Below are 22,228 nucleotides of genomic sequence, written 5' to 3' on the forward strand. Positions count from 1 at the left end.
GCTTTCCACTTGTTCGTAAGTAAAATTTAACTAAGCTATGGATTTAGTTATTTTGCTATAGTAATTACTATCTAATATGAACATGATATGCCAAATGGAATGATTATCAACCCACCATCGAGCAATATAAAACTTGGATAACCTCTGACGTCTGGAGAAGGTTGGACGATCTTTTTCTGCACAGGGTATGTGTTTTTTTATTTAGACTTTTCTTATATTGAATTAAATTGATGATTTCATATTTATACCTTTGAGACTTGATATGTTTTTATAGTTTGTATGGGGCGCAATTGTGCCTTTAATATGCTTTAAGGCTGTGGAATGGCATCCAACTGATAGAGTTAGAAGACATTCTAGATTTTTTCAAGACACCCCAGTCAAAGCTCTGAAACTTGAAGCGTTCCCATAACATAGTGTTGACGGGTCCAAAACACAAGAACTAGGGCGTAAAACCCGTAAAATGGATCTCACAATGGTTAAATAGTTATGCATGCATCTTAACAGGTGAATATGTCGACAACTATCAACCATATGACTAGTACATAAACTAGTACAATGGTAAATTCGGTGATCACCTGCATCTATCCGAGCATGCTGAGTAAGAGCAACAACCACAACAAGAGCAACCACCTCAGTAACAATAACCACCTTGGCAAGAACAACCACCAAATCTACAACCATATGCATACCCATCGTATCCATACCTTCCACATTCACATCCACAACCATATTCACACCCACCACAATATCTATACCCACCATACTCACAAGAATATGCACAACCTTCCACCCAACCTATTATACCATCATACTCACAATCATACCCACCATACACACAGGAATATGCACAACTTTCAACCCAGCCTTCCATACAACCATACGGTCAGTCCTCTACCATGTGTGAGGAATACATATCGACATAGACACCACAATATTCATTGTCATGGCACATTGGCACAGAATGAGGATCAGTATAGGCACATTATTGATTGGGTTCAAGATCCTGAGTCATCTCAGTGGGTGAATAATTTATTCTTTATCCAAGATCCTCTACAAGTGTTAGTGCCTCAAGTTATAGTTGTAAAAACTGAACTATGTAAGACCCAGTTAATTAACGGTTAATTAACCCATAAATGAGAATTTATTCTAGAAAGCCAAAAATATTATTTTTATGGCTAAATGTGATAGAGGAGATTGAGACGAGAATTTCGGTACCAATTTTATAGAAATCGGACCAAGATTGGACCAAACGGGCCAAACCGGTCCAACCGGACCCAAAGTGGGCCCTTGGCCCAACTAAACTAAACCAAAACCCTAGTTTTCAGCACTCTCTCTCCTCACAACACACTAAACACGCTGAAAATGGAGGCTATGGAGGGAAGAACACTCTCTCAAGTTCTTTCTCTCAGTTGATCTTCAAACCACCATAACTTTTGATCTAGAGCTCCGATTGCCGCTCCGTTTGTGGCCACGCGTTCACCGCGTAGAGCTCTACAAAACCCATACAATTAATCTTGAGGTAAGCCACGTTTTACTGTTCGAAATTCCAGCCCTTGATTTCGAGTTTCATGAGCAAAAATGTTAAGATTTTGGGTTCTTTGATGTTATAGGACCCAACTCTCTTGAAGGAGAAGGTTAATCTTGTCTCCTTGGACCTTGGGTGTGGTAAGATTCTCAACCCTAGTATAATTTGTTGTTCTATGAGGTTTGGGCATTGAGATGTTGTGTATGGGTATGATGATTGTGGCTTAGGTTGTGTATATGTGAATATTGGAGCTTGATTGGTGATTTTGGAAAGCTTGGAAGAGGGTTTTGTGTGACAAAATCTGTTCTTGGAGGTGTTGAGACCTTGAGAGCTTGAGGACAAGTGGTTTGGAAGTGCTCCGGTTGAGCTTGGAAAATCGGCTAAGGTATGGTTTCGGTTTTCCGTATCTAATATGTAATGTGGTAGGAAATACTTAGGCTAGAGGCCCTAAGATAGGCATTGAATTGTTGGTGTTGTTGAATAGTTGAGATATATGATGTGTTCATATATGTGATTATGAATATTGATGCCTTGATTGTGTGATGTATGAGAAATGCATGTTGTGATATATGCTTGATGGGTGATTGAGGTTGAATTGATGGGTGGTACCATGTTGATGGTGAGTATGATGTTGATCATGTATAATGATGGTTGATTTGGAATTTAATATTATTGGAAATTGGGATGAGAAGGATGTTGACATGAGATTGTGTTTGTCCTTTAGCCATTGATTAAGAAGTGTTAAAATGGGTTGGAGGTAGTTTTGGAAATTTTGGTAAAATGTCAATGTGTGAGTTGAGGATGGCTTGTTGTTGATTTTGGTACATTTCGAATGATTTCAAAGAGAAGGGTTGAAATTGGCATGTTTTGATTGATTTTGAAAAGAGTTGAAAGTGGCTTGTTTTGAAAATGGCACTTTGTGGTTTTGAATGAAAACATGGTTTTTGGGCATACTTTGACGGGACATAACTTGGACTACGAATCTCTGGTTTGTGCCAAATCTGTTTAGAAATGAAATTGGATCCGGGATGTCCATGCCGTTTGAAGAACGGGTGAAAAATGATTTAAAATGAGAGAGTTATGACCGTCGGAAGATTAGGAATTGAATTTGTGAATTCTGCAGTTTTTAACTTAGAAAATTTTTAGCAGAATGACCCCCCGCGCGTAGGCGCACTTGGCGCGTACGCGCCGTTCTTCCAGGAAGCGCCATCCACGCGTACGCGTGATGTGCGCGGGCGCGCCGAATGTGCTGCACCCAATGCCCAGCCATTTTCCAGAGAGTTGTGCCAGAGTTGTGCCAGTTTTGTGCCTAGGGCACAAGAGTACCCACGCGTACGCGTGGCTGACGCGTGCGCGTTGTTTGGCTAATTTTTAACCCGCGCGTTCGCGCGTATGACGCTTGCGCGTAGATGAGTTATAAGGCCATCCGCGCGTGCGCGTGGAGTGCGCGTACGCGCGGCCCTGTTTTCATCCCAAAGTTGATTTTTGAGTTTTAAAAGCCAAATTTCATACTTCTAAGCCTCCGATCTCACCACTTATGTCTTAGATCATTATGATATGCCTAGCATGAGAAAAAGGGCTAGTGACTGTGGTAACTTACGAGTGAAGCAAGGGGAAAAATGAATGATCATTGAGGATCAAAGATGATTATGTGAGATGCGGAGAATGGCGGTGGAAGTGCTTGTTATGCCATGGGCCGAAGGGCCATAATTGTTAATGAATTGGCTGGTTATGGATTTAACCGTGAGCCGGATGGCTAGATTATTGTCGTGTTACGGCGGAGCCATGTTTATGGCCACGTATAAATGCATATATGCTGTTGATTGAATTGTGTATGTTTGCACTTCCACCATTGGAGATGAGGGTTTCCCTGGGTAGTAGCAATGGCTAGCCACCATGTGCTCCAGGTTGAGACTCGAAGCTCTGTTAACCCAATGTCGTAAGTGTGGCCGGGCACTGTGAAAGGCCCGGATGAGCTCGCCCCCATAAATATTCACCAGTGATGGTGATGGATAAATATTCACCAGTGAGGGTGATGGATATGGATCATGATTATGATCAAGTTTATGATGAGTATAACTCGAGTTGGGGATACATGATAGAGGGACAGTCCAATAGTTAGCTACCAGGACTTGTCGGGTTGGCTCTATAACCGACAGATGATATCATCAGCCACTAGGGACAGGCATGCATCATAAGCATACTACATGAATTGTTTGAGATTGCCTATTGACTGCATATTACTTGCTAATTGCCTAAATGCCTTATCTGTTCCTATTTGTAAATCTCTTGTCTGATATAACTGTGTTTGCTATATTATACTCCTGCTGGTGGTTGGGAGGTCTGAAGGAATTGGAAAGGGAAGTATTAGTTAGAATGAAGGATCTTTAGTCAGTTGCCACTTACGGTTTAGCTTGTTTATAAGCTTTGATATTACCTGGAGGAAGTTCTAGGATTGCCTTCGGCTTTCCTCTATTATTATGTATTATATATGTAGAAGCTGTTACCGTACTGGGGACCTCTGGTTCTCACCCATGCGGATTTTGTGATTTTCAGATGCAGGACGCGAGGCTTCTCGTTGAGGCATGCTGGAGACTTCTGGATTAGCGAAGATCCTTTGTTCTTGGGACTCTGTTTGGTTTATATATCTTGTTTAGATACTTTTATCTCCATTAAATAATACAAACTGTGATGACTCCTTCTAGAGGGGATTTTGGAGAATAGGTTGTATGTATTTGTGTCCCTTTGGGTTTCCTTTGGGGTTTCCTTATTTTATTATATGTATATATTATTATGCTCGGACCGGTTATCTTCGCAGCCGGATTTTGAGTCTTGATATTCCCGTTTTTGACACTCCTTATATATATGATCTTGCGTTAGCTTATCCTTTGCTCGTTACGTTATCAATCGGAGTGTTGCGCGTTTGAGTTACGGTTTTTGTTTACCCCTTTTTCTACAAAGGCTCCTAGCTATAATCAATTATTCATACTACTATACGTACTAAATTTTTGTTTTAGAGGTCATAATACCTTGCCATCTCTGAATTATGACTTAAGCATAAGACTCTGTATGGTAGGGTGTTACATTATGGTATCAGAGCCAGAACCCGGATCGATGTGCCAGCGAGGGCGCTGGACTCCCTTAGGGGGTGGATTGTAAGGCCCACATCGGTTGGGGAGGGGAACGAAGCATGCCTTATAAGGTTGTGGATACCTCTCCCTAGCATGACGCGTTTTGACGAGTGAGTGTGGGGGGCTTCAGCTAGCATCCCTATCGTCAAAGGCAAAACTGTGAGGCCTTGTGTGCCAAAGCGGACAATATCGTGCTAGCGGGTGGTCTGGGCTGTTACATTATGGTATCAGAGCAGTTCGTTCCTGTAGAGCCTGAGGAATGGACTGACTATGCTTCTGTGCATTCTCTGTATGTGTGTTATGTGCTGTTAGTATATCTGCTTGATATAATTGGCATAAACGTTCATGAGCATGCATTTGGGACTTTGAAGCACTAAACTTCCGATATTGAGACTGATCAATTTAATATCGATTGTTTGGTGTGTATAGGAACTAGATGGCGCCTCGTGGACGTGGTAGAGGCCGTGGGAGAGGACATACGAATGCTCGTGCGCCGGAGACTAACCCTAATGACCCGGTGAACTTTATGAATGTGTTGGAGAACATGGCTGCTGCTATGCAAGCCACTGCTGAGGCTCTTGGCCAACAGATGAACAACCATGGTAATGATGGAGGTGGAGTTCAGGGCCCGATGACACTGGCAAACTTTTTGAAGGTTAATCCACCGAAGTTCAAGGGAACTACTAGCCCGACTGAAGCCGATACATGGTTTCAGGCCATGGAACGAGCACTGCAAGCGCAGGTGGTGCCTGAAAGGCAGCGTGTAGAGTTCGCTACCTATTTGCTCACTGGGGAAGCGTCGCATTGGTGGCAAGGAATCCGACGCCTTCTACAGTAGGGTGATGATTATATCACCTGGGATGTCTTCCAAGAGGAGTTCTATAAGAAGTACTTTCCGACTTCTGCTAGGACGGCCAAGGAGCTTGAATTGTTGCAGCTGAAGCAGGGTACTATGTCTGTATCTGAGTATACTGACAAGTTTGAGGAGCTGTTCAGATTCTCTCGTATGTGTCAAGGGACTCTGGTGGAATATGAGGAGTGGAAGTGTGTTAAGTACGAAGGAGGACTCCGGAGTGATATTTTTGGTTCGGTGGGGCCAATGGAGATTAGGACTTTCTCCGAATTGGTGAACAAGTGTAGGGTTGCTGAAGAGTGTGTGAAGAGGGCAGTCGCTGAGAAAGGAAGTCACAAAGGATCATTTCCACAGAACCGAGGGAAGAGCTTTGCACCTAGAGGTCCGTCTTTCAAGAGGGGAGGTTCTTTTAGGAGGCCCAACAACAACTACTCCCAAGGGAAAAGGTTTGGGAAGCAGCCTCAGAATGATCAAGCTTGTACTAGGTGTGGGAGTCACCATCCGGGAGTACCATGCAAGGCCGGATGGGGTTTGTGCTACAATTGTGTAAAAGCGGGGCATAAAGCCACAAGTTGTCCGGAGAAGCAAAAGCAAGGTGCTGGAAAAGCACAACAGACTGGTTGGGTGTTCAGCACCTCAGTTGTGGGTGCAGAGGGATCTGAGACACTCATTCGAGGTAACTGTGAAATGGCTGATCAAACTTTAAATGCTTTATTTGATTCGGGAGCATCACATTCATTTATTGCATTTGAGAAAGCCCGTGAGTTAGGATTGAAGATCGTAACCTTAGGTTATGACTTAAAAGTGTATAATGCTACCCATGAGGCCATGGTAACTAGGCTATGATGCCCGAAAGTTTCGTTTAGGTTCAAGCAGTGTGATTTTGTCCATAATTTAATCTGCTTACCGATGATCGGTCTTGATCTTATCTTGGGATTGGACTGGTTATCTGAGAACCATGTCCTGCTTGATTGTTCTACAAAGTCTGTGTACTTTATGCCGGAAGATACAGAAGGGCCGGTCGTGGTGAATAATTATTACTTGAATTCGATGATGGTGAACTGTTCTGGAATCGAATGTCAGGGTATCCTGTTGTTAACCGCTGGTGTTTCGGGTGATGATCAAAAGTTGGATCAGATTCCGGTAGTGTGTGAGTTTCCGGAAGTGTTTCCCGATGATATTGAGGAATTTCCACCTAACCGAGAGGTCGAGTTTGCTATTGAGTTGGTGCCTGAGGTGGGACCAATCTCAAGTGCTCCTTATAGGATGTCACCGTTAGAGATGGCCGAGCTAAAGTCTCAGTTAGAGGAATTGTTGGGTAAGAACTTTATCCGACCAAGTGTTTCCCCGTGGGGTGCTCCAGTGTTACTGGTAAAGAAGAAAGATGGAAGTATGCGGCTCTGTGTGGATTACAGGCAGCTGAACAAGGTCACCATAAAGAATAAGTTCCCATTGCCAAGGATTGATGATCTCATGGATCAGTTACAAGGAGCTGGGGTTTTCTCTAAGATCGATTTGCGATCTGGTTATCACCAAATAAGGGTGAGGGGTGAGGATATCCCTAAGACCGCTTTCAGGACTCGTTATGGTCATTACGAGTATACTATGATGTCTTTTGGGTTGACGAATGCTCCTGCAGTGTTTATGGATTACATGAATAGAGTATTCCGTCCGTTTCTGGATAAATTCGTTGTTGTCTTCATTGACGACATACTGATTTACTCCAAGACTGAAGAAGAGCATGCGGAACACTTGCGGACCGTGTTGCAGATTTTAAAGGAGAAGAAACTCTATGCGAAACTGTCTAAGTGTGAGTTTTGGAAGAGTGAGGTAAAGTTTTTGGGTCACGTGGTGAGTAAGCAGGGAATAGCCGTAGATCCAACTAAGGTGGAAGCTGTGATGGATTGGAGGAAACCAACCACAGTAACTGAGATAAGGAGTTTTCTGGGTTTAGCTGGCTATTACCGAAGGTTCATCAAAGGCTTTTCGCAATTAGCCTTGCCATTGACAAAGTTAACCCGCAAAGACACTCCGTTTGTTTGGACTCCTGAGTGCGAGGAGAGCTTTCAGGTATTGAAGAAAAAGTTGACCACTGCACCTGTGTTAGTGTTACCTGAGCCGAACGAACCTTTTGAGGTGTACTGTGATGCCTCACTAAAGGGTCTAGGATGCGTGCTGATGCAGCATCATAATGTGGTGGCGTATGCCTCACGACAGTTAAGACCTCATGAAGTTAGTTACCCTACGCACGATTTGGAACTCGCTGTGGTTGTGTTTGCCTTGAAGGTGTGGAGGCATTATCTCTATGGGGTTAAGTTCCAAGTCTTCTCTGATCACAAGAGCTTGAAATATCTCTTTGATCAGAAAGAGCTTAATATGAGGCAAAGGAGGTGGATGGAATTATTGAAAGACTACGACTTTGAGTTGAATTACCATCCGGGAAAGGCAAATGTAGTGGCGGATGCGTTAAGTCGAAAGTCGTTATATGCGTCTTGGATGATGCTTCAAGAGGAGAAGTTGCTCAAGGGATTCGAGAGTCTAAAAATTGGTGCTCGAGAAGTATCTGGAACCTTGTGTTTGAGCCGATTAGAAATCTCAAGTGACTTTAAGTCCGAACTCCTAAAGGCTCATGAAAATGATGAAGCATTATGGAAGGTGTTACTGGCTATCGAGCAAGGAAAACAGTGGAGAGTGTCGGAAGAAAAAGATGGGTTATGGAGATTCAAGGGTAGGATCATTGTGCCGGATGTTGGTACTTTGAGGCAAGATATCTTAAAGGAGGCACACAAAAGCGGATTCTCCATTCACCCGGGAAGTACTAAGATGTACCATGATTTAAAGGCGATGTTTTGGTGGCCGGGTATGAAGAATGATGTGGTGGAATATGTTTCAAAGTGCTTAACTTGTCAAAAGGTAAAGATTGAACATCAAAGACCTTCCGGGATGTTGCAACCTTTAGAGATTCCGCAATGGAAGTGGGAAAGTATTGCAATGGACTTTGTGTCGGGATTGCCAAGGACTAGGACTGGTTTTGATGCTATCTGGGTGATTGTGGACCGACTGACAAAGTCAGCTCACTTTTTGCCCATTCGGATGACTTACACCCTTGAGGAGCTAGCTCGGTTATACATAAAGGAGATTGTGAGACTCCATGGTGTACCTGCTACTATAATCTCTGATAGAGATCCTCGTTTCACTTCGAAATTCTGGGGTGCATTTCAGAAAGCTTTTGGAACCCGATTAAGCTTGAGTACAGCTTACCATCCTCAAACAGATGGTCAATCTGAGAGGACGATCCAAACACTAGAGGATATGTTGAGAGCTTGTGTTTTGGATCAACCGGCAAGTTGGGATTGGTATATGCCGTTAGTGGAGTTTGCATACAATAATAGTTACCATATGAGCATCGGAATGGCTCCGTATGAGGCATTGTATGGGAGGAAATGTCAATCTCCGCTATGTTGGTATGAAACTGGAGAGAAAGGCTTGTTGGGGCCGGAAATGATACCTGAGACTACTGAACAAGTTAAGAAAATCCGAGATAGGATGCTTACGGCGCAGAGTCGCCAAAAGAGTTACGCCGATCAGAGGCGGAAGCCCTTGGAATTTGAGGAAGGAGATCATGTTTTCCTTAAGGTTACTCCGACCACAGGAATAGGTAGAGCGATTAAAGCAAAGAAGTTGAATCCTCGATACATTGGTCCATTTCAGATCCTGGAGAGGATTGGGCCGGTGGTGTATCGCGTGGCTCTACCACCTCATCTTTCGAACCTGCACGATGTGTTTCATGTGTCGCAGCTTCGGAAGTACACCCCTGATGCTAGCCATGTGTTAGAACCCGAATCGGTTCAGTTAAGGGAAGATTTGACGCTTCCAGTGGCTCCAGTCAGAATTGATGATACTAGTATCAAACGACTGCGTGGAAAAGAGGTTTCATTAGTCAAAGTGGCTTGGAGTCGAGGCGGTGTTGAGGAACACACTTGGGAACTTGAGTCAGAGATGCGAATGGATTATCCGCACTTATTCTCAGGTAATTGCATTTGAATTTTGTGGGCAAAATTCCCAATTAGGTGGGTAGAATGTAAGACCCAGTTAATTAATGGCTAATTAACCCATAAATGAGAATTTATTCTAGAAAGCCAAAAATGTTATTTTTATGGCTAAATGTGATAAAGGAGATTGAGACGAGAATTTCGGTACCAATTTTATAGAAATCGGACCAAGATTGGACCAAACGGGCCAAACCGGTCCAACCGGACCCAAAGTGGGCCCTTGGCCCAACTAAACTAAACCAAAACCCTAGTTTTCAGCACTCTCTCTCCTCACAACACACTAAACACGCTGAAAATGGAGGCTATGGAGGGAAGAACACTCTCTCAAGTTCTTTCTCTCACTTGATCTTCAAACCACCATAACTTTTGATCTAGAGCTCCGATTGCCGCTCCGTTTATGGCCACGCGTTCACCGCGGAGAGCTCTACAAAACCCATACAATTAATCTTGAGGTAAGCCACGTTTTATTGTTCGAAATTCCAGCCCTTGATTTCGAGTTTTATGAGCAAAAATGTTGAGATTTTGGGTTCTTTGATATTATAGGACCCAACTCTCTTGAAGGAGAAGGTTAATCTTGTCTCCTTGGACCTTGGGTGTGGTAAGATTCTCAACCCTAGTATAATTTGTTGTTCTATGAGGTTTGGGCATTGAGATGTTGTGTATGGGTATGATGATTGTGGCTTAGGTTGTGTATATGTGAATATTGGAGCTTGATTGGTGATTTTGAAAAGCTTGGAAGAGGGTTTTGTGTGACAAAATCTGTTCTTGGAGGTGTTGAGACCTTGAGAGCTTGAGGACAAGTGGTTTGGAAGTGCTCCGGTTGAGCTTGGGAAATCGGCTAAGGTATGGTTTCGATTTCCCGTATCTAATATGTAATGTGGTAGAAAATACTTAGGCTAGAGGCCCTAAGATAGGCATTGAATTGTTGGTGTTGTTGAATAGTTGAGATATATGATGTGTTCATATATGTGATTATGAATATTGATGCCTTGATTGTGTGATGTATGAGAAATGCATGTTGTGATATATGCTTGATGGGTGATTGAGGTTGAATTGATGGGTGGTACCATGTTGATGGTGAGTATGATGTTGATCATGTATAATGATGGTTGATTTAGAAATTAATATTATTGGAAATTGGGATGAGAAGGATGTATGACATGAGATTGTGTTTGTCCTTTAGCCATTGATTAAGAAGTGTTAAAATGGTTGGAGGTAGTTTTGGAAATTTTGGTAAAATGTCAATGTGTGAGTTGAGGATAGCTTGTTGTTGATTTTGGTACATTTCGAATGATTTCAAAGAGAAGGGTTGAAATTGGCATGTTTTGATTGATTTTGAAAAGAGTTGAAAGTGGCTTGTTTTGAAAATGGCACTTTGTGGTTTTGAATGAAAACATGGTTTTTGGGCATACTTTGACGGGATATAACTTGGACTACAGATCTTTGGTTTGTGCCAAATCTGTTTAGAAATGAAATTGGATCCGGGATGTCCATGCCGTTTGAAGAACGGGTGAAAAATCATTTAAAATGAGAGAGTTATGACCGTCGGAAGATTAGGGGTTGAATCTGTGAATTCTGCAGTTTTTAACTTAGAAAATTTTTAGCAGAATGACCCCCCGCGCGTAGGCGCACTTGGCGCGTACGCGCCGTTCTTCCAGGAAGCGCCATCCACGCGTGCGCGTGATGTGCGCGGGCGCGCCGAATGTGCTGCACCCAATGCCCAGCCATTTTCCAGAGAGTTGTGCCAGAGTTGTGCCAGTTTTGTGCCTAGGGCACAAGAGTACCCACGCGTACGCGTGGCTGACGCGTGCGCGTTGTTTGGCTAATTTTCAACCCGCGCGTTCGCGCGTATGACGCTTGCGCGTAGATGAGTTATAAGGCCATCCGCGCGTGCGCGTGGAGTGCGCGTACGCGCGGCCCTGTTTTCATCCCAAAGTTGATTTTTGAGTTTTAAAAGCCAAATTTCATACTTCTAAGCCTCCGATCTCACCACTTATGTCTTAGATCATTATGATATGCCTAGCATGAGAAAAAGGGCTAGTGACTGTGGTAACTTGCGAGTGAAGCAAGGGGAAAAATGAATGATCATTGAGGATCAAAGATGATTATGTGAGATGCGGAGAATGGCGGTGGAAGTGCTTGTTATGCCATGGGCCGAAGGGCCATAATTGTTAATGAATTGGCTGGTTATGGATTTAACCGTGAGCCGGATGGCTAGATTATTGCCGTGTTACGGCGGAGCCATGTTTATGGCCAAGTATAAATGCATATATGCTGTTGATTGAATTGTGTATGTTTGCACTTCCACCATTGGAGATAAGGGTTTCCCTGGGTAGTAGCAATGGCTAGCCACCATGTGCTCCAGGTTGAGACTCGAAGCTCTGTTAACCCAATGTCGTAAGTGTGGCCGGGCACTGTGAAAGGCCCGGATGAGCTCGCCCCCATAAATATTCACCAGTGATGGTGATGGATAAATATTCACCAGTGAGGGTGATGGATATGGATCATGATTATGATCAAGTTTATGATGAGTATAACTCGAGTTGGGGATACACGACAGAGGGACAGTCCAATAGTTAGCTACCAGGACTTGTCGGGTTGGCTCTATAACCGACAGATGATATCATCAGCCACTAGGGACAGGCATGCATCATAAGCATACTACATGAATTGTTTGAGATTGCCTATTGACTGCATATTACTTGCTAATTGCCTAAATGCCTTATCTGTTCCTATTTGTAAATCTCTTGTCTGATATAACTGTGTTTACTATATTATACTCCTGCTGGTGGTTGGGAGGTCTGAAGGAATTGGAAAGGGAAGTATTAGTTAGAATGAAGGATCTTTAGTCAGTTGCCACTTACGGTTTAGCTTGTTTATAAGCTTTGATATTACCTGGAGGAAGTTCTAGGATTGCCTTCGGCTTTCCTCTATTATTATGTATTATATATGTAGAAGCTGTTACCGTACTGGGGACCTCTGGTTCTCACCCATGCGGATTTTGTGGTTTTCAGATGCAGGACGCGAGGCTTCTCGTTGAGGCATGCTGGAGACTTCTGGATTAGCGAAGATCCTTTGTTCTTGGGACTCTGTTTGGTTTATATATCTTGTTTAGATACTTTTATCTCCATTAAATAATACAAACTGTGATGACTCCTTCTAGAGGGGATTTTGGAGAATAGGTTGTATGTATTTGTGTCCCTTTGGGTTTCCTTTGGGGTTTCCTTATTTTATTATATGTATATATTATTATGCTCGGACCGGTTATCTTCGCAGCCGGATTTTGAGTCTTGATATTCCCGTTTTTGACACTCCTTATATATATGATCTTGCGTTAGCTTATGCTTTGCTCGTTACGTTATCAATCGGAGTGTTGCGCGTTCGAGTTACGGTTTTTGTTTACCCCTTTTTCTACAAAGGCTCCTAGCTATAATCAATTATTCATACTACTATACGTACTAAATTTTTGTTTTAGAGGTCGTAATACCTTGCCATCTCTGAATTATGACTTAAGCATAAGACTCTGTATGGTAGGGTGTTACAAACTAGACCAGTCGGTTTGACAAAAAAATTGGTGAACTGGATCCTAAGCCGGTTTGGTTTACTCCTTGGACTGTTCAAGGATGTGAACTGGTAAGAACCAGAGAAAATCGGTTAAAACCAGTGAGAACCGAAAAAAATCAATCTAACCGAATCGGTCTGTTAACACCAAGTACGCGCCTTATGGTGCTCTATAGCACCGCTTGTCCAACCTGTGATCCAATGGAGAATGTGCAACCCTACGATGATCAACAGTCAATGGCACTCGAAGTGTCCCCCTGTGATTAACGTATGTTATTTTGGAAATTTTTTTCAATTGCCACTCAGCCATCATGCTTCTTATTATTATATATGATAAAAACTAATAATGTAGTAAACATTCAATTAAATAATTTTATAAGTATCTAATTTAATTTAATTTGTATTCTCTATTTTTTGAATTAATTATATTTTAATTATGTACCATTATTAATATAAATATAAATTTCATTAACAATTTTTTAAGCTATTCAATCTATTTCAATATTAGTATTTTGATACTAGTGTTAAAATCTATTGATATTATAGTTAGATGATAGGCTTCGTGAATTAATTAGGTGATGTACTAATATAATTGTTACCCTTATTGTGTCAAATTAAGATACTACTATAGTAGTACTAACAAATTTTATGTTTATTTTTAAAATTTGAGACTTGATTCTTCATAAAATGTTAGTGAAGATATATATTTTAAATTTTAATTTTAAGTTTTTGACAATTTTATATTTTTTATTTACGTGAGACTAGTTCTACCGGTTCAACCAGTAATTTATCGGTTAAACCAATAAACTAATAAACCAGTAGCTTAACCGGTTCGATCACCGGTTTAATTCTAACAACTATGTCTCAAGTTGTTCACGGACAATTATCTTTGGATGTAGGGCATCCACTCGGTCCTATTCTGAGCACTCTATGCCAAGAACTTCTGTTAATTCGGTTAAGAGTATTCATAGGGGATTAGATGTCGCCACACCCTAACACGGATTTCTATGCCTGAGGGTGACGAGGAAAAGAACGATGGTGCGGTTGATGAGACTCGTGCAGGTAAGGATGATGTTGATCAGCCTGGTTTAGGTAAAGGTGTAGTTAATGAGTGTGGTACAGGTGATGATGTGGTTGATGAGTGTGGTCCAAGTGATTATATGGTTGATGAAGATGGTTTAGGTAATTTAATTGTGATTGTTGTATATTGACTAGGATTGTATTTATTATTGATTAGGAGTGGTATTTATATTGCTGTGAATTGATAATGACTTTTTTTTTGTTATCACGTAAGTGCTCACGATAAAGGTTATGACCTTAGGGTTGACCCGGCCTGTAAGAGTCGTTCAAGAAGAGGGTCAAAAAAGGATGTTCTCACGTAGAGCAAACCATGAAGAAGAGTATCTTTAAATGAATTGTTATCAACTTTAGTTAGTTGACATGTGCAATGCAATTTCTACACATTGTTTTGTTTTATAGATGACGATGTACTAGTGTGAACTCCATGCGCAATTTGAACAAAGCAATTAATTTTAGCAAAGTAACCATAACATGATAAAATATATCCAAAAAAAACAAACTACAACTGAATATAATACTAAATAAAATGCTAGAAACAAATGAGGTCACAAACTACGAATTTTGAGTCGATCCACTAGCACTTGCATCACCACGGTGCAAGCATCTGCTTCGGCTATGACCCTCACTTCCACAAAGCCTACAACGCCCAGGACTACGTAGATCACAAATATCCATCTCATTCAAGAAGCGAGTTTTCTTAGGATGACCTTTGGTCACTTGCTTGAGGTGGGGATTGGTAGGGATAAAGCTTAGCTTCGGCAATGGGGGGCCATGACCTCAAAAAAATTTTTATAAAAGAACTAGTAGTATTACTACCAAAGAACAAATATAACTCAATTGATTTATGTCTCACACTTTTATATTAGACTTGTGGGATCAACTTCCACTTTCTATATTTATTCAATTATTTTTAATTTTAAACATTAACATCTTGGACATAATTTTAATGGGCTTTTACAAATTAAAGACCTCGTTGGATTATTCATGCAAATTAAAATTTCATTCTCATTATCATTTATTATTCTCATTATCAACAAGATTTTACAATTTTAGTGTTGAAATTAGTTATAGTTAAATTAATTTGTTTTATCTATATAGTTATTTTGTTACAATAACATCTTGGACTTGGACTTCAATGGACTTTTACAAATTAAAAGTTTTATGGCTTATTGATACAAATTATTATTATTATTATTATTATTATTATTATTATTATTATTATTATTATTATTATTATCAACTAGATTTTACAATTTTAATATTGGAATTAGTTATAGTAAAATTAATTTTTTATCTATATAATTATTTATTTTACAATTTTAATTCTGAAATTTCTAAAGTATTTTATATTTGTCTACATAGTTATTTATTTATTGTTATATTAGTAATAAATTCAAAAATAATTATATTTATAGATTTTATTTTAATATAAATATTATTATATAATTTTTATGTTACGATTTTTTGCCCCTGCAAAAAATTTTTTCAAGCTCCGCCACTGGAGATTGGGTACTAGTGTTGATCCTTGATACACATGCCATGTTGATGGTGTCCTAGTGGCCTGAATCGGGTTCTATAAACTTTTCGGATCTCGTCCATCGTGTACACCTCGTGCACATACTATTTCTAATCTAGGCGCTGGTTTGCACAACAGCTAAATATATGGCAACAAGGAATTCAATCCACTTGAAACTTACCACAATCACAATGCTGAAGACACAAGTTTACAACAAACTCCAACTAGACATCTCGCGCACATCAAAGACTGTTCTGCCTATCAAATAAGTTAACTTGAATGTTTCTTGTTGATTGCTGATTTGACAGAATTTTCTCAGTTGTATATTCAGAGAATAGTTGACCTACACTTATACGAGCCTCAACCTCAGCCTTCTTCCTTGTGAACAACGTATTTAGCCTGTAAAAGTTACCTTAACAAAGGCTGTGTCGGAAAGATTGTGTGCCCCTTTCAATAGATTGTTAATGCACTCCACTAGGTTGGTGATCATATATCCCCAGCGATGTCCACCACCATATGCCAAGACATACTACTGTCGAGGGATATTGTCCAACCACTGCTTGTAAGCTTCCCCCACTCACATAATCTCTGGTAATGCATATCGAATTCACGTAATATTCTAGAATAGCCTATATTGACAATCAGCTTCTGCATATGCAACTCCTTGAACCTTAGGAAGTTGGATGCTGTGTCTGATACAAAATATGTGAATAGCTCTCGGATATTGCCATGCTCCATTACTACGACCTACAGCTGAGATAATTGACTCATGTTGATAAGAGATAAGGGCAACACTATCTCGATTAACCACATGTGTTCACAAATGGCTAAGAAAAAAGTGTCAAGCATCGGTAGTCTCACCCTCAACTAGGACTAATGCAAGAGGCACGATATTTTCGTTGTCATCTTGTGATACTGCAACTAAAAGAGTTCCTTTATGCTTTCCATATAAATGTGTGCCGTCAATCTGGGCTAGTGACTTGCAACTTCTGAATGCTTTAATACACGGGTAAAAAGCCCAGAAGACTCGTATCAGAATCCGGAGATCCTCAACTAACGTATCCCCTCGGTAGCCATATGCAGTTTTGTACTCAATAATTGCTGATGGTTCTTTCGTAATCATTGCTTCAAACCATGTGGGCAAGGTTTCATAAGAAGCTTTCCACCCACCTATATTTTCTCAACTGCCTTTTGCTTGGCCAACCATACTTTGCAATAACTTATAGTGTAGTTGAATTTCGATTGAACTTCAGTAATGATAGATTTCACCTTTATGGAGGGTCGTCTTTAACAAATGATTTTATCGCTTCTGCAATAGTTGTATCAGAGTCCAGTTTAGCATGATCTTTAGAGATGATACTTCTGGTGCATGTATGACTACCATTGTACCTCCTTATCACCCAACAATACCATCTTTTCATAAGACTAACTCTGATAAGCCAATCACAACTTGTTCCATATTGTATGCATTTAGAATAGAATGTCGTCAATCTTGATCGACTCCTCTTTGGATATTATACTCTTTAACTGACTCAATACAGCCTCTTTAGTGTTAAACTCCATTCCAACAATGAATTCACCGTCAGCGACAACAACGGAGCTACACCAATAATAAAACAAAATAAATCTAAATACTATCCGATTAATAATGATAATAATTATAATTATAATAATAAATAATAACAATAATAATATTTATAATAACAACACTACTCTACTACTACTACTACTACTACTACTACTACTACTACTACTACTAATAATAATAATAATAATAATAATAATAATAATAATAATAATAATAATAATAATAATAATAATAATAATCATTGTTACCTTAGTAGTAATAATTATTTTTATTATTATTACCAAAATTACCTGTATTGACGTATTCAGGAAATTTTAGTACATGCATGGCATCAAGATTTAAACTACGCATAAAAGATGGCTTCCCACGTAGATGCTCGCACGCTAATGCATTTGCAATATCTCCCACATCTCCTTCAACTATATTATATCATCTTTTTCCACATCTTCAGCTGGACCAATAATTTCTTAGTTATTTTCAAACTCTTCATCACTTTCAGTATTATAACCCATCCAATCTATGTTAGGTTTCAGAAAATCAACATCATCAATTTCTTGGAATTCAACATACAACTCGATATGTGAGACTTGTACTCTAGTTTGATGGTAGATCGCAAACATACCTTGCATATTAACTTCATCAGCTACATGCATTATGTGAAATTGACAAAACCACCAAATACTAACGCAAACTATTTGTACAAAATATTTGTCACCCTATTCAGCATTTGATGATTTATACTTTGAGAAAGTACACTCTTAAACCCATCATATGTTATTTAAAGAGGAACAATAATAACCATGAATTCTCACATGAAAAGCTCACGTCCTCATATATATGAGGTAAAATTTGACCATTGTAATATATTTTTAAACTAACATAACCTTTTATACACTCATTACTTTCACTCACAAATATGCAGAACACTCTGAAGGTGAAAAACAACACTCTTACAATGAACAACAACTTTACACTTAAACACAACACAATACTCATTTTATAGTTGATTTTTTTCCTATATACACAAAACTCACTGATGTTTTCACTTTTTCTGCAATACATTAGTGACGTTTTGACCGAATTATATCTTAAAATATAAAATGTCACCACTGTTTTCAATTTTTTAATTAAAAAACATTAAAAACACTCAAAACGTCATGGACGTTTTACATTTTCGCATTTTAAAAGATATACCACATGAAAACGGCACTGCCGTTTTGTTCTAAATAAAATTTTTTAATTATTTTTTAAACTAAAACGTTAGTCGGTTTTGTATTTAAGTAATTTAAAAAATATTTTTATACACAAAATATAAGTGACATTCTGTACTTTTTTAAAAAGTAAAAAATATCCCATAATAATATAAAATTAGAAGCATTTCAAGTGAGGTAGTGTACTTGTTTAGAAGTTTAATGTGCCATGCTTTAAAACGAATAAGATTTAATGTAAAATATTTGAAAGACTAAGATAGTAAGAGAAACATAATTGATGTGAATATTAAGTAAAGTGAGTGCACGGTACCATATAACCGGTTTATTCGTTGCGGAGTTCCGAGACACTGAATATCTCCATTATGCCAAGCCCTAGTGCGAAGAAAGGCTTAGCTATTTCTTCAAATCGTGGTTTAAAGCCATGTTTTGTCATCACTATTCTCATAAGCATATTCCAAGAATGAATTTATCATCTCCATTAACACATGTGGGCAGGAATTAAACAAAGGTAGACTAACATGAATCCCATGAACAGCAAGAGATGAGGAAAAATAATTCTTTCATATAGTTGAGATGATCCTAGCATCTCACTTTCCACTATCAAGTATCTTCGAATATCTAAAACTTTTGCTCCAACTGCATATCACTTTAGTTTACAATAATTAAACAAACATATATGTGTAAAATAAAATTGACACTCATACGATTAGGATTAATCATACATAGGGGTGGCAAGCGGGGAAGCCCGCCCCGCCTAGTGAGGCGGTCCCAAAATCCTAGCCCGCCCCGCCTAACGGCGGGCTGGCGGGCCGGCGGGCTAAGCCCGCCAATATCTTTTTTTTTTACTTTTAACTATTAAATAATATATATAAAAGCATAAAAAATTTCTTCTATTTTTTACTTTTAACTATTATAATTTCTAAGAGTATAAACAAATTATAATTTTTATATTCACAAACATTAAAGTCTTTGTAATTATAAATATCTAATAAACATAATTATAAACCAAGTTTTCATCCAAAACATAATTATAAATATTGTTCCCAAAGCAAAATAAACATAATCCAAAACATAATTATAAATAGTCTCTAAAACAAAATAAACATAATCCAAAACACTCAATTTTTATCTTCATTCTCTTGTAAGTTGGGTTGAAAAAGTTGGGTTTTGGCAAAAAAAATTATAAAAATACCCCTTGATAAAAAAATTTAAGCCCGGCGGGGAAGCCCGCCCCGCCCCGCCAAAGCCCGTGGTTTAAGCAGTGCGGGTTAGGCGGGCTTTTGCTATTTGGCAGTTGATGCACGAAATTATTACTCTCTTACAATTTCGCACACATGACCAGCAAGTGCACTGGGTCGTCCAAGTAATACCTTACGTGAGTAAGGGTCGAATCCCACGGAGATTGTTGGTTTGAAGCAATCTATGGTTATCTTGTAAATCTTAGTCAGGAAGTCAATTATGTTTATCAGTTGAATTGTGAATAACCAGTAGAGCATAAATTAAAAGTTACTTGTTGTGCAGTAATGGAGAATATGTTAGAGTTTTGGAGATGCTTTGTCCTCTGAATCTCTGCTTTCCTCTGTCTTCTGATTCACGCACGCACGTCCTCCTATGGCAAGCTGTGTGTTGGTGGATCACCGTTGTCAATGGCTACCTTCCATCCTTCCAGTGAAAACTACGCTCACGCGCTCTGTCACAGCACGGCTAATCACCGGTTGGTTCTCGATCCGGTTGGAATAGGATTTACTATCCTTTTGCGTCTGTCACTAACGCCCAGCCTTCAGGAGTTTGAAGCTCGTCACAGTCATTCAATCCTTGAATCCTACTCGGAATACCACAGACTAGGTTTAGACTTTCCAGATTCTCATGAATGCCGCCATCAGTTCTAGCTTATACCACGGAGATTCTGATTAAGGAATCTAAGAGATACTCATTCAATCGGATATAGAACGGAGGTGGTTGTCAGGCACACGTTCATGGTTTGAGGAAGGTGATGAATGTCACGGATCATCACCTTCATCACAGTTAAGCGTGAATGAATATCTTAGATAGGAACAAGCGTGTTTGAATGGAAAACAGAAATACTTGCATTAATTCATCGAGATACAGCAGAGCTCCTCACCCCCAACAATGGGGTTTAGAGACTCATGCTGTCAGAGAATACAAAGTTTAGATCTGAAATGTCATGAGATACAAAATAAGTCTCTAAAAGTTGTTTAAATACTAAACCAGTAGCCTAGGGTTACAAAATATGAGTGGACTATGATGGATGATGCAGAGATCCACTTCTGGGGCCCACTTGGTGTGCTGGGGCCCACTTGGTGTGTGCTAGGGCTGAGATTTCGTGCAGAGGCCATTTGTGGAGTTGAACGCCAGTTTTTATGCCAGTTTGGGCGTTCAACACCAGTTTTTGATCCTTTTCTGGCGCTGGACGCCAGAATTGGACAGAGAACTGGCGTTGAACGCCAGTTTACGTCGTCTATCCTTATGCAAAGTATGGACTATTATATATTGCTGGAAAGCCCTGGATGTCTACTTTCCAACGCAATTGGAAGCATGCCATTTCGAGTTCTGTAGCTCCAGAAAATCCACTTTGAGTGCAGGGAGGTCAGAATCCAACAGCATCAGCAGTCCTTTTTCAGCCTGAATCAGATTTTTGCTCAGCTCCTTCAATTTCAGCCAGAAAAATACCTGAAATTACAGAAAAACACACAACTCATAGTAAAGTCCAGAAATATGAATTTTTCCTAAAAACTACTGGAAATAGACTAAAAACTAACTAAAACATACTCAAAACTATATGAAATTATCCCCAAAAAGCGTATAAAATATCCGCTCATCACAACACCAAACTTAAACTGTTGCTTGTCCTCAAGCAACTAGACAAATAAAATAGAAGACTAATAGGTTGAGAAGCAATAATATCTCAGAATTTTTGAATGAAGCTCAGATTCTAATTAGATGAGCGGGGCTAGTAGCTTTTTTTTGCTTCTGAACAGTTTTGGCATCTCACTTTATCCATTGAAGCTCAGAGTGATTGGCATCTATAGGAACTCAGAATTCAGATAGTGTTATTGATTTTCTTAGTTCAGTGTGATGATTCTTGAACACAGCTTTTTTTTTTATGAGTCTTGGCCGTGGCCCTAAGCACTTTATTTTCCAGTATTATCACCGGATACATAAATGCCACAGACACATAACTGGGTGAACCTTTTCAGATTGTGACTCAGCTTTGCTAAAGTCCCCAATTAGAGGTGTCCAGAGTTCTTAAGCACACTCTTCTTTTTGCTTTGGACCTTGACTTTAACCGCTCAGTCTCAAGTTTTCACTTGACACCTGCACGCCACAAGCACATGGTTAGGGACAGCTTGGTTTAGCCGCTTAGACCAGGATTTCAGTCCTTTAGGCCCTCCTATCCACTGATGCTCAAAGCCTTGGGATCCTTTTTAATTGCCCTTGCCTTTTGGTTTTAAGGGTTATTGGCTTTTTCAGCTTGCTTTTTTTTTTTTTTTGCAAGCTTTGTTCTTTGCTGCTTTTTCTTGCTTCAAGAATCATTTTTATGATTTTTCAGATTATCAATAACATGTCTCATGTTCATTATTCTTTCAAGAGCCAACATATTTAACAGTCTTAAACAACAAATTCAAAAGACATATGCGCTGTTCAAGCATTCATTCAGAAGACAGAAAGCATTGCCACCATATTTAACCA

Source organism: Arachis hypogaea, chromosome 14, assembly GCF_003086295.3.
Source record: "Arachis hypogaea cultivar Tifrunner chromosome 14, arahy.Tifrunner.gnm2.J5K5, whole genome shotgun sequence".
NCBI classification, from domain to species: Eukaryota; Viridiplantae; Streptophyta; class Magnoliopsida; order Fabales; family Fabaceae; genus Arachis; species Arachis hypogaea.